The sequence below is a fragment of the Wyeomyia smithii genome, chromosome 2 (genome assembly GCF_029784165.1).
Source record: "Wyeomyia smithii strain HCP4-BCI-WySm-NY-G18 chromosome 2, ASM2978416v1, whole genome shotgun sequence".
In the NCBI taxonomy this organism is placed as follows: domain Eukaryota; kingdom Metazoa; phylum Arthropoda; class Insecta; order Diptera; family Culicidae; genus Wyeomyia; species Wyeomyia smithii.
Window position 1 is genome coordinate 20,394,190 of NC_073695.1, and position 14,118 is coordinate 20,408,307.

The window sequence follows — 14,118 nt, forward strand, 5'->3', positions numbered from 1 at the left end:
ATTTTTGTATCCTACAATCCTTTGGTAAGCAAACCATAATATACTCAAAAGTAAACTATAAACTATATTAAAACAGAACTTATCGAAAACTCTGATTTACAAATATTATGTTATAAATCATACGACCTAATAATATAAAAAAAAATATCTCTGCTTTTTGAAACTACCTATTTTTGAACAAGAAATAAACAAACGCTGTAATTTTGAAAGTTGAACACAAAAATGTGTAAGCCTAAATTCCGGAATTTCAGAAATAGACAAAATATCTCTAAAATAAATAAAAATTTCAAAGCCGACCGAAAACCGATTAATTGAAACTTTTTTAAAGAAAATAGGCCTTTATAGAAAGGACCCCATTTAATTTTTTTACCCTGTTCAATTACTCATGTATTGCTCTAGGTTGATCAAAATAATTGAAACTGTAAAAATACCGCCAAAATTTTGCCTAGGAGCTTAAACTGTCACAATAAATAATTAGAAAAACATATAAAGTTGTATTTAAAACATGCTCGTGAGCAAGATCGCGCCAAATGACCTATGGTCGAATATCGACCATTTTGGATTTGAATGAAACTTTGCACACGTATTTGGCTTAGCAAACTGAGCATTTTTCATGGAGTGATTTTTTACACACATGAGTTATATTCTAAAAGGGCGTATGCCTTTTGCCATGGGTTTTATTTGAAGCATTGTAGCCCAGAAACCGTTGGTTGTATAGAAAAACTGTCTGAGAATGAGTTGTAAGGAATCAAAAATGCACCATGTCAAAAATATACACTGTACAAAAAAAATTTTTTTGACCAAAAAAATTTGAAAAAACATTAAATTTCAATTAAAAAAAAAAGAGTTGATTTTTTTTTTAAGAAACTTGACGTTGATACGCAACTTTAAAAAAAGGCGGTAGATAATTTTTTTTTATAAAAATTCTAATTTAAACATTTTTCAAAATATTCGTATTCTGATGATTTTAAAAGATGCAGAGAGTCATTTTGAACCAAAAAGCTCTTGGTAGTTAACATTCTATAGGCATCGGTTTTCGAGATATATTGAATTTAAGCTCGAAAAATTATTAATATTTAGGAAAATATGCGTTTTTCCTAATTTGTCCGTGGTTCTCCAGCAAAAATCATACGTTCATTGGAATGCTTGATCAAAAATATACAATTCATTCTTTGACAACAAAACGATTCACATCAAAACGGGTGCGCCGTATGATTTTGCATAATCGTTTTTCGCTTTGGCGTGACAGTTACCATAACGGTGCGTTCTTCGTCGGCTCTTTATGTGTAGGCTTTGTACACAGAAGTAGACTGTGGTGCGCACTGCTGAGCAGGCTTCGGAAAAAGACTGTGGTACGGCACTATACTGACGACATTTCTCTCTTTCTATTCTAACAGCCTCATGAATAAGCTATTCATGAGAGCTCACATACAGCTAAAAGCTCACACAAGGCAACGAAACTGCGCATGTATTTTGTTCATTCGGACATGACAGACTAGTTTGTTCATTTGAGGACGTCCTATTGGTTTAGCTTGCGCTGTTGATAACCTGCTGAACGGCTACGGCTGTCATCGACTCGCGCTCCGTTTCTCCTTTTCCTTATGTCGTTTTCGTTTTCGCGGTGTAGCTACCCTTTTCCGTGCTATACTTTGCAGCTTCAAATAAACATTTTCAGTGTCATTGCATTGGAATGCGTAATAATGGGATAGCTGTCAATTCGTTTTGTTTTGGTCATCGCATTCGCATTCGTCATTTTGTCTCGTTTCCATTTCATATGTCCATCTCGCAAATGTGCTGAGAAAAAATTTACCTGACACTTTACCACGTGGAACGAAAAGCAAAACCAACCAGTTTTGACACATACGTGTGAATGTGTTGGTAACTTTCTACAGTACACTCTGCTTTTTTCGGGTGTCATCAGTGACAGAAAAAGTGTAGGGAGAGACAGAAAAAGGGTAGCACGAAAAATCAAATAAAACATTTTCGGTGTCAAAAGTGTCGTTTGAGTGTAGCTACACCGCGAAAACGAAAACGACATTAGGTCGGTGCCATAATGAATACGAAGCGAACCGTTGTGTTTCCATTGTTGATATTGTTACCCACGTAAGAATAAACGTGTTTCGCACAATCTCGCTTCCATTATAGCATTGGTTTTACTTTCGTTAATCATAATCACCTGACATTCCACTCGGATTCGTGCCGAAGGCTGTCGGGCATTTTAGGCAGTAATTAGCGACAGCTTCGAAGAATTAACAGACATAAGCAGATTTTTTTTTTATTCTCGCTTATTTTCCGTCGGTCTAGTTCCGCCACCGTCGTGGCCAATCACCGACGCCCAGGGAGGAGACTCCACACCCAGAACCCTTACTCACGACCCGTTTATCAACGGACCGGCGCCAACGGCTTTACTTCCTCATGCGATGGAAGGCGTGATCCCAGAGATTTTTCGCCTCAGAAAATCTCCCGGTGTCGGCTAGGATTGAATCTAGACCAGTTGGGTTGGTTGTGAGTGGATCACGCCACCTCACAACCATCGACACCCATGTCGGCGGTGGGATTCAAACCCAGGCGTCGAGCGTGGTTGGCGGAGACGTTACCAACCACACTAGGCCCCCGCTCTGACATAAGGAGATGAAAAATAACAGTCCATTTGGCATTGCATGTGTCTGTTGTCGGGCTATGTACCGAACGTACGGGGAGCACGGAGAACTGTGCAATACAATGAGAGCCGAATTTGTTTGTAATTTGCTGTCACTGTCTTCCAGTCATTTTCAGAAGCCTGGCTGAGATAATACAACAGAGACAACTTGAGTTTTCTCGTAGAGGAATGTGATGCGGAGTGTGCGTGTGCGAAAGCGATATGAAGGCCCGAATGGTATATACCACTCATTTTTCGCAGCGATAACTGGACCGATTCTCACAATCTGGGTGTCAAATGAATGGTCTTATTGTCCCTATTGAATTTCATAAAAATCAGACTTTTATTTAGGGCGCTATGTATCAAAATCTGAAAATTTCGAAACTCCAATAACTCAGAGACTACATAACAAATTTGAACAAAATTAGTTTCGGAAAGACAGACTTTCAAACTCTTAACTGTTGAGATTCACGAAGAATAAACTTGTGGTACAAAAAAAAAACGTGATAAAAAGTGTCTTAAGCATATTTTTCAAAATATTTGAACTATCTTACAAGCACCTTTCGACTTTCGAAAAGTACTAAAACACCTTCCAAATGCAATTAAAACTTCTAATTGGACGTTCCTGTTGAAAGTTACCTACGGTTAAGTGTATAACAATAAATCATAAATCGTCGAAAAAAATTTCTGTTATGTATAAGTGTTCTGATTTTTCTGTGTGCGTACGTGTGTGTGCGTGTGTAAATGTTCGTATGTGTATTATGTGTGTATGTGTATGTGCGTGTGTAAATGTTCGTGTGCGTGTGTAAATGTGTGTATGTGTGTATGTGTGCATGTTTGTGGATTTTCATATGTGTATATGTAAGTTTCATTGTTGATTGTAAGTATGTACATGTCTGTTCTTATGAGCGTGTGTGCATGTTCGTATGTATCACCGATCACGTTTTTAATAATGAACTTATTCAACGTTGCTCTTTATTTTGAATTAATTTCCAGAAACCCCTCACAAGTCGCAATCTTGGATTTAGAACTGGCGTCTGAGTTTTTGACAACTAGAACAGAACAATATCAATTACGTTATGGTATTTCACATTTCTTTAATGCATATTTGGAGCAGTTGCGCTAGTTATTAAAGGAATAATTATTATTGATATTAACAGTTGGTTGTTTTTTTTTACGGGGGAATACGTCTTTCTTCACTATACTAAGGTACATTATGGGAAAACTGGATTGAACATGTAACGTTTTTGGTTGGCGGAATGGAAAATTTTAGATGCTAATAGCGCTCAAACAACTGTTCCGATTTCAATAGTTAATATACCGTTGGAAAGCTAAAACATACAAGATTTGTATAACATGATAATTTTAGTTGCCATTTTCTCATTACTTCGTGAAAATTGCGGGAAAGTTTGAGGATCGAATATCCACATACATTTTTCATACGATTGGTATATGTTAGGGAAATATACCAGACTCCAAAAACATAGACGAAATGATTTCACGCATTCAGTCATTGGCTAGCAATGCCAGCCAATGGGCATCGCTTTCATCAACCAACGCAAGCGACGAAGAAAGAAAGCAGAGATGCTTCCACGTGATTGGTTCTTCCCCCAATCACCCAAGTTCCCCACACTGAGTGACGCTATAAAAGGACATTCCGTGTTGAGAGAAGATCATTCCCTGGTCGACCGTCAAAGCGAACTGTTCGGCTTCCCTTCGATCTGAGTTGGACCCCACCAGTGGTAATCTAATTCAGATATCGTTGTTGGAATACAGTCCGAAACTGGACGTGATCGGCGCTGGGGACCATTGGAAGCCGTTGGAAGGGACCATTGGGAGACTTGGAAGCCGTTTGGATGCTGCCGATAATAATTTGTGTAGGTATAGTGTGTCGTATACCAAGTGTGTTTTTCTGAGTAGCGTTAGCGTGTGTATGTGTGTGTGAGTAGCGTGTGCATGTGTGTGTGAGTAGCGTGTGTATGTGTGTGTGTGTGAGTAGCGTGTGTATGTGAGTAGCGTTTGTATGTGAGTAGCGTGTGTATGTGTGTGTGTAAGTAGCGTGTGTGTGTGTAAGTAGCGTGTGTGTGTGTAAGTAGCGTGTGTGTGTGTAAGTAGCGTGTGTGTGTGTAAGTAGCGTGTGTGTGTGAGTAGCGTGTGTGTGTGTGTGAGTAGCGTGTGTGTGTGAGTAGCGTGTGTGTGTGTGTGAGTAGCGTGTGTGTATGTGAGTAGCGTGTGTGTGTGAGTAGTGTGTGTGTGTGAGTAGCGTGTGTGTGCGTGAGTAGCGTGTGAGTAGCGTATGTATGTGTGTGTGTGAGTAGTGTGTGTGTATGTGTGTGAGTAGTGTGTGTGTGTGAGTAGTGTGTGTGAGAGTAGTGTGTGTGTGTGAATAGCGTGTGTGAGTGTGAATGTGTGTGTGTGTGAATGTGTGTGTGTGTGTTTGTGAATGTGTCTGGTAAGGTGTGTGTGAGTGACGTGTGTGTGAGTAACGTGTGTGTATGTATGAGCGGCGTGTGTGCGTATATGTGTGTAAGTGGCGTGTGGGTGTGTGTATGTGTGTGTATGTGTAAGTAGCGTGGGTGTGTCTGAGGAGTGTGTGCTTGTGAGTAGTGTGTGTTTATATAGCGTGTGTGTAAAACGTGTATGTGTGTATAACATGTGTGTGCAAAAATGCATTCATCCGAGGTCAATTTATTTATGATAGAATACTTTTGTAGGCAGAAAGTTAATTATTTTTCCTCTTAGTTTGTACGCTTTGGTTTATGACAGGTGTATGTGTTTTTTTTTGTTCATGGATGTTGTGTATGGTATTTGTACGTTTGGAGTGTGTTATATACTATGGCTATGGCAGAATTACATCTTTACACCCACAATAGTCCTACGTCAAGCCTACGTTTGTGCACTCAAGCACATATCCTTTAACTTTTTTAAGAATTGAAGTTTATTTGATATATTAATAAATCATATTTTTTATGAGAAAAGCTCATAATAGATAACTTCTTAAATGCATCAGTTTTCAAGTTACCCCAAGTTACTCAAGTGAGTAAAGTTTCATTCGAATCAAAATTGGTTGAATAATTTTTTCTGGATTTCTTGGTCATCTGGCGCGATTTTGCTCTACATAGAGCTAAACCTCGAGGGTTATAGCTTCTCGATCGTTGCTGAGAATTTTGGTGCCCCTAGCCGCCTCTAAATTGCGTTCTCCGTAAGCAAACGGAAAAACGACGAACCCGATGAGCAATTACTATGCGGCCTTATACACTTCCGAGGTGGCAAGGAGTATCAAAATTCACAGGAACTGTTGAAAAGCTCGTCGCTTTATAGCGACATCACAGGGGACCGTCGTTCTAGAGAAATATCGCAATAAAACGAATAATTTTAATGAACGTAAAGCAGAAGGGATGATTGAGAATGTCACTATAGAGAGATTTGTCGCTATATAAATTGTCGTAATAGAGGGATTTGACTGTATAACGTTTAATTTTTCCCAGTTTGAGCTCTAGGGCAAAACCAGTGTTGACCAGTGTTATGTAAGAGTGCTTGAATGTTATACGTATCGTACGTAATATAGTAGATAATTAGTAATATAACTGATTAATTGTATGCCAAGTTCAATTCACCAACGTAGTATATTATTGCTCCTAATACACGGTGACAAAAAAGTCCGGTCACACTTTTTTGGGGTCGCCTGTAGCCTACACGTTGCATCTCTCTGGTGCCATCTAAATGTCAAATGAAAGGGTTAACTTTGCTGCCCAAAGTGGCAGAGTCTCGTTTCTTTGCAGTTTGTTTACATTGAGTTGTGAGCCATGGCAGAGTTAAGAGCAGCTGTTATCGGTGAACATGTGAAAGGGTACAAACCCGGACACATATTCAAACACCTAAAACCGCTCGGAATCAACCGGAAATTCGTGTACCGGACCATAAATCGGTACCTAGAGACCGGAAGCACCGAGGACAAGGCACGATCTGGACGTCCAAGGTCTGTGAGAACTCCAAGGCTGAAAAAGATTTTACGAGACCGGATTCGCCGGAATCCCGCCCAATTTGCACGGAAGCTGGCCAGGAACCTTAAAATGAACCGAGAATCAATCCACCTGCTTCTGCGCAAGGATTTAAAACTTACACCGTACAAAAAACAGGTGGTTCATGGGATTACCAAAGCTACAAAGGACAAGAGGTACCAACGGTCGCGGGAGTTGCTCGGTTGGCGCGCAGATAACGAGATTATTTTTTCGGACGAGAAGCTGTTCGTTTTGGAGCAATCGCCAAAATGATCGAGTTTGGAGTGTGAGCCTCCAGCAAGTTCCTGCGGACAAGCTGAACGTTTCTCGGTTCCAAAATAGGACGTCAGTGATGGTTTGGGGAGCCATTTGCAAGAGAGGTAAACTGTCTCTTATTTTTATCGATAAAGGGGTCAAAATCAACGTAGCGTACTACCTTGACACGGTTTTGAATAAAAATGTTCTGCCTCAAGCTGAACTATTGTTTGAAGACGATTACTACTGCTTCCAGCAAGTGGCGCCCCATTCCACACCGCAAAGGTTGTCAGGCGTGGTGTGAGGAAAACTTGACCGATTTCATTTCGAAGTATGAATGGCCTCCGTCGTCTCCGGATCTGAATCCACTGGATTATTTCGTGTGGGGATACATGATGTCGAAGTTTAACGACTATGAAATAACAAATTTGGAGCAATTCAAGCGAGTTCTGGGACGAGATGCCGATGGAGCACGTGCGCGCCGCTTGCGACGACTTTCCGAGACGTCTGAAGCTGGTTCGATCAGAGAAAGGTGGTGTAATTCCGAGATATCGTCTGTGAAGTATCTTTATGAGTTACTGAATAAAGTTATGAAAGCCAGATTCAGATTTTTTTCTTATTCTTTGAAGTATTGAGATTTTCCTGTGTGACCGGACTTTTTGTCACCTCGTAGCACAGTGGTTTAAAAGTCGACGCGCTAAATTGATAACTCCACGTACGTTGGATATACAATTATGACGTCTTCAGCAAAAATGGTGGGTAAGACCTCCTGCATCTTTTGGTGCTATGAGATTTATGATTAATCTCCCCAAAAGTGAGATGAAAAATTTATTTTTTTGCTCCATCGACACCAACTCTGTATGTCTTCGGTAAAGTTATAGGTATAACCAATACGACCAACTTTGCCGAAGACAAAAAATTCGTATCTGCTACTCAAATTGACTTAGAGAGTTTTTATTGAAAATAGACATGTCAAAACACATTTTTCAATGAAACATATTTTTTTCTATTTTCTAGGCCTTCGCTATGTTCTCCAAAGTTGTTAGTAGCATTAATGTACACAACTGTCTGGAAGGTACTATATTCGTATTGTTTGAAAAACTATGAGTAATGGGCTATTTTTTATTTTTTTTCGCCATATTTCAAATCACTGTATCTTTCTTAGGGGCAGATAGATGCGGATTCGGTAGTAAGCATATGAAAATATAACAATAGAACTTTCAAACGCTGGTGGTTTCGCTAGTCCACGACTTTCTGCTGATGAGTTGTGTTCATAACAAAAAACCTCGTTTTTACCCTCTTTAATGATTTAAACAGGTAAAATACTAATATTGTAAACCAAGATACCACGTAATAAGTTCGTATCTATGGTGACCATCCTTCCAAGCGTGGTTCAAGTATTTCAGAACATGTAAATTGCATATGCTTGTTTTTGGTTCACATTGAAGGTTCTTAATCAAAAACAATGAAAGTGCTATTATAACACTAAGTTGATAACTGTAGAACAAGCAAAGTTACCATTAACCTCTAACACAGTGGTTCCCAACCGGGGTCCACGGCCGACAAGGGAGTCGCGAGGCTCATCTAGGGGGCTGCGAAATTGTTGGTAAATTTGATAGGCATTCAACTGTGCGTAGGTGTGAGCTGCGCGGTTGCACTTTAAGGATTGAGTGAAAAATTACCCAGATTGTGGGTACTGACTAGCACTGAATATCGTTCATGTGAATTTGTTTATTTAACTTCATTTTTGCGATTGTGAACGCATTGGACAGTTGCGATAATATTTTTCTGATGTTTGTGGATAAATGTTTTTATAGGTCGCAACTTTCCTCTAGCTATTAAAAGGTGATGCAGAAGTCAACGTTTAGACGGGTTTGTTTTTGTCGGCAGCGGAGACAGCCATTGCACGGTCATGGAGTTTAGTCTCAATACAGCTACGGGACACTAGAGGTGGGAAAAATGGTTCACTACAGTAAGCTGATCAGAGCGCCCGCGTAATAAACGACTTTTTTGAGTTGCAAATATAACAAAGAAAACCGTCCTCAAACGTTAAAACCTCGTTTGAATATGATAGTGGCCAATCTAGAGACCAAAATTCAATATTTTAAATTTTGAGTATTTACACCAAAAATTGGTATATATGATCACTCGTGGCCTAAAACGGAGAACGTGATTGAAATGAGGTCGATATCTTGCACCGTTTTTGAGTAATGGAGAAAAGCAACATATACATAGATGCAGAAGATCAGTGAATCAGTTCTTTCGCTCTTTCCGTTCCACATCCATTCGTACGCGTACTCGACTATGCAGGTTATGCATAGCAGAGCGGACAGTCGGTGGCAGCTTGTTGCTGGGAGTTCTATTGCAGCTTCGTGCGTAGCTTTGCGTTTGGCAAATGGGGTAACAGGCTTTTACATGACTCTCGTTTGCGGTGTCTGATCAACAAAATCAGTTATCAGCCTCTTGCTTGAAGTAAGGGGTGAGTTACCGCTCTTCAAAAAAGAACTTTGAAGAACCAGCTCTTGAGATCAGTTCGTGAGCGGATTACTCACCTCTACGGAACACACGCATCGGTTTATTTTATTTTTTTGTGCGCATGTTTAAATTTTCTGTGAAGGTAAGTTTCGCTATTAACTACGCTTGCTAAGTGTCGATAAAAAAGTAAGAGTAAATGGATAAGTTTTTATTAAGCGCGTATTTTTTTCGCATGATAGTTCATTTAAAAAGCACAGTACTGAACAACTTTGTACGACGAACTTGAAATCCCTAAGCAGTGTTACATCTTTGTCAAAGAGAGTATTACTCATACTTAAACTCTGGAGCCGTGAGAGCACATTCTAGCAAACTGTAACGATAACTATCGCGATCGTGATAATACTAGCGATAATTTGCTGGAGTGTACTCTCACAGGTCTGGTGTTTGAGTACAGGTGATACTCTCTTCAACAATGTTGTAGTATGTACTATTTAAGAAAAAAAAAAAGAAAAAATGAGCGCAGGTGACAATTTACAACCTTGTGATAATTGTTCTCAGTTCATCACAATAGATCAATGTCTCTGGTCTCAGTTTGAATATTTTTTTTTAGATAACTCCAAAACTCTATTTCCATTACTTTTCAAGTGTTATGCTTCTTTAGTACTATAACGATCGATTTACTCCTTTTTATGGTAACAATATTTTCAAAAAGTAGAATAAATAGAATAAATTTAGTCAAAAGTTGCTGTTAAAATATAAAAATAAGTGTCGAATAAGTTTACTATCGTGATTTCGAAAATGAAAGAAATTGTGGCTTTGACTTTAGCCTTTTCACACATAATTCTATTTATTGATAACACAGGTGATCCCACCTTGGTTCAATATTATAAAACCACAAACAAAATACCATCGACGTCGAACCTTTATTGAGGTTAGAATACGGTAGCAATAGTTGACACTGTTGCTGGCTTTTGTTCGGCACTGACATTTTTCCACCCAATTTTCAATAACGAATTAATGGTTTGATTATCGTCAGCCAGTAATTTTACCTATGCAGCCATAATGAGTTATGTTCAGAAATTTACATACAACCTTTATCAACCACATTCAGCTGCAGTTCATCAGAGCCATACAAAAAGCGGTCATGTTTGTAAATCATTACGATATCTTTTCCTCGTGCGTTTCATTAACCGCTGTAGCGTAGCGTGTATCATGATAAGCGATAATGCCACTCGTGCTCCGTGTATAGACATCAATCAAACCCAGATAACTAACTCGTATGGCTAATAGATGGTTATAGTCAGGAGGAGGTGCCATGGATGTTTGTTTGGGTGTGCCTGTCTGGGACTAAAAGTAACAAAAGTGTCGCTATGGAATTCCTCATCGCGCAAACAATTTCCCGTTTATCAAAGGTCGTCCCTAAATAAAGGTTACATCCTGACAGTGACAGGCTATTGTCATGGTGGACAGTATGTACGATAACGTCGTAATGAACCATAATAAATACGCAGGGGAAAAAATGAAGTCGAATTCTGATTGATAACAACACAACCTTTATCGATTTGACACCTTTGGTGGTGGGAAGTAAACAGCACTCAGAGGAACTCGTACCAGAAGAAAAAACGGTGACTGATTTCCTACGATACAATCGGGCTCAATTTGTCGCACCGAATCCGACCGTAATTGCTAGCTACCAAAACATTGTTACTAAAACACCTTCGGGGTCAGAGGAAGCCCGGCTCTGCAAAGTCGAGAACACACAGAGGTGACGTATGCAAATCAGAAACAGTTCATTTGCGTATTGCCTCGGGGAGATTTACGACGTTGTCGCTAGCGCTAGCTTTGGTAGCCACGGAAGTCCGTCGGCGTGGGTTCCTTCCTCTATCCTTCGCTCTCCAGCGGCACGGGCGATTTTGGAGCGCGCCCGCGCGACCCAATTACGGTTCGTGCCGAAAAGCTCATTCAAATATTCGGCTTTTATGAGCATACACCCGGGACCTGTTTAGGCTGTGCTTGGGTTGTCTTTCGTGCACTAGAAGGTTCATAAAATGTAAACAGATATTCGTACGCAATCGAAAGTCGCTATTCCTCATTAGAGCTTATGGCAAATAGTTTCTCCGCACGATATTTTGGGAAAAAAATCTTCTTCTTCATGTAACAATCAATTTCAATAAAAGCATATTGCAGTCTCCTGCAGACACAATTTACGATTTCGCCTAGTTTTGATAAGTATTCATACACATAGAAACTTGTGTACTGTTTTTGCTTTTGAAGCGACAAAACCTCATTCGAGCCACTTTTTTTTTCACCCGCGTTGATGTGTGGTTGATTGGTAACGAATAATTACAGCAGGACATGCTATGGTTTACCAGACATTCTTACACAGGAAAACTGACGCTCTAACTGAAAATTTTTGAATTTTGACTTACATGAACGTCAAAACAAGCTGAGCAAAGTACCATTCCACTCTTAGGTGGAACAACATTTAAACTGCATGACTTTTCCGATGTTGTATTGAAGAGTGATAATAAAAAACAGCTCTTGTAAGGTAATTTAAACGATTGCAACACAATGCGGTGATACCACACTTCACTTGCAAACATTTATGTGTTCTTTTATGGAGTAGAAACCAGACACTACGAGCTGAATTACCCTTCCATCGTAGAAAATACGTGAACATTCTATTTCGAACGTAAACGCCCGGTTTTACTGCAGTATATTTTATTCGATCAAATTGCGACGAATGAAGAGGAAAAAAAACTCTTGCGAATAGGGGAGACTCTTTTACCCGGAACTGATAGAGTAATTCTGCATGTATTTTCGTTCCACCTCCCACTTTCACGATTTCCCAGCCAAACAACGATTTTCGAGCCAATAATGGCAGTGTATTCGCTTCCGTTCCAACACGGTACACGGTTTATTTCATTGCCACCTTTTATTGGGCTCTTATTGGAAATTTATTTTTATTGATATTGGCAGTTTAATAATATTACTCACGCAGTTCATTTATGTACGTTTCTCTCGTCCAAGCACGGAATTTGATTAAAATGAACTTATGGTACGGATAGGAGAAGTGACACTCACATTATGACGAATGTGTTTGGTTTCGTTTTGAATTTCTCAAGCGTTTGTAATATATTTCTTTTTGCAACTGGGCGTGAGATGATTTTGATTGTATTTCAAAACCGATTCAAAACAGTCTTGAGCTTTTATTCTTTTCATTCGCAACTAGCAAAGCAAGGTCAATTGAGTTTCTAGTCTCAGTTTCAAAATTTTTGTTGTACAAACCGTTAATAACTTCGGGGTTTAGAGAAAAAATGTTCATGATTTTCGATTTTGAACTAAATAGAATATTCAAGCCAATTCTGATTAGTACATTTTTGCGGTTTACATGCAAAATAAGTACTGCAAAATAAGTATTAGAATCCTTCACAGATACAACACAACACTTAAAAGAAAATTTTCGTACAAGTGTTGAACTCTTTTCTTGGTGCTTCAGTGCATCCCTGCCCAGCATAAGTAGACTAGTTACGTAAATTGTATGCATCTACGATCGACTCGTTCGTCGTTCCTTGTTCCAAAAAGCGTCGACCACTACCGACGGGATCACCTTTTCTCTCTCTCCCGCTCCCAAAAGCCAGACATAACTTTTATTGATCGTTTCATTTGCCTCTGAATTTGCAGCGCGCAGCTTCGGTAGTACCTGTCAAATGGGTGGATAGAAGAAGCCTGTTCTGTTGCGGGAAATCAAGGCTTTCGGTTGACAAAGATTTTCCCCGAAACAGGTCACCAAGAGAGGAGAGGAACGTGGCGATTCCATTTCAATTGAAACCAGAGGGAGGAAACTTTCAAGTACAACCATGATGCAAAGTTCCAACCCGGAGAAAGTTAAAATTGGTTCCTTTTTCAATCTGGCGAAAATAAGATGACGGGGTAGTGGTGGACTGGTGGTGGTGATGACGCTCCGGTCGGTTCCAACAGTATTTTCAATTGCCACCCATTAATTGGTGTGGGATTGGATAATGGAGGGGCTAAACTATTCGGGGTCGTTGTATGTTCAGCAACTCGGTATCCGGCGGGCAAAAGTAGCGTACATACAAATAGTTGTAGTGAAGAGTGTAAATATGCGCCCCCAGCCGAGGCGGACAGGGTCGGGTTGGGAACAATAAAACTTTCCCAGTTCGGTAGATATCGGTAAGTTTGAAACCGGTATTTGCTTTCTTCTGGTGTAAGTGCTGTGGAAAAGTTTTCGAGATTTCTGCTAGTACCGTCTTATTTAAGTTTGAACTTTGTGCTAGGAAATTTGATTGCCGAATTCAAATGACTTGGTTTGAGGCTAGAAAGTTTCACGCACGATCCGGAGGAGAGTAATTGAGAAGTTCTAAGCTGTCGTTTGATTTAAGTTATTGTATCGAAAACGTTATTTTTTCTACCAAAACTGTTGCAACTAGTGGCGCATAGGAAATTTAGATCCTGCCATCACCCAACTGATCCAGCAGTGTTTGCTCGTGGTGCAGCAAGCTGACATGAAAAATGTCAGTTTTTCTTCCGCTACCGAGTGTGTACATTTGTCCTTTCATAACACACGAGAACCAAAGGCCAAACATTGACACTGCACTACAAAGGGAAGGCATTGTTGGTCAATCAGTTGTCTCTGGCACAACCAAATTGGTTTTTCTGTGTAGTGGTGGAGGCTGTTCTCTTTGTCCTCGTCGGACAACAGAAATGGGCTGAAAGTTTAGTGTTGGC

At 39.8% G+C, this 14,118-nt stretch overlaps 1 protein-coding gene across 4 annotated transcripts in view; it reads right to left on the reverse strand.

The window, feature by feature from the left end:
- LOC129720813 (bifunctional heparan sulfate N-deacetylase/N-sulfotransferase) overlaps positions 1 to 14,118 on the reverse strand; it is a 328,426-nt gene that overhangs the window by 100,043 nt on the left and 214,265 nt on the right. The gene's annotated exons all lie outside the window — the stretch shown is intronic.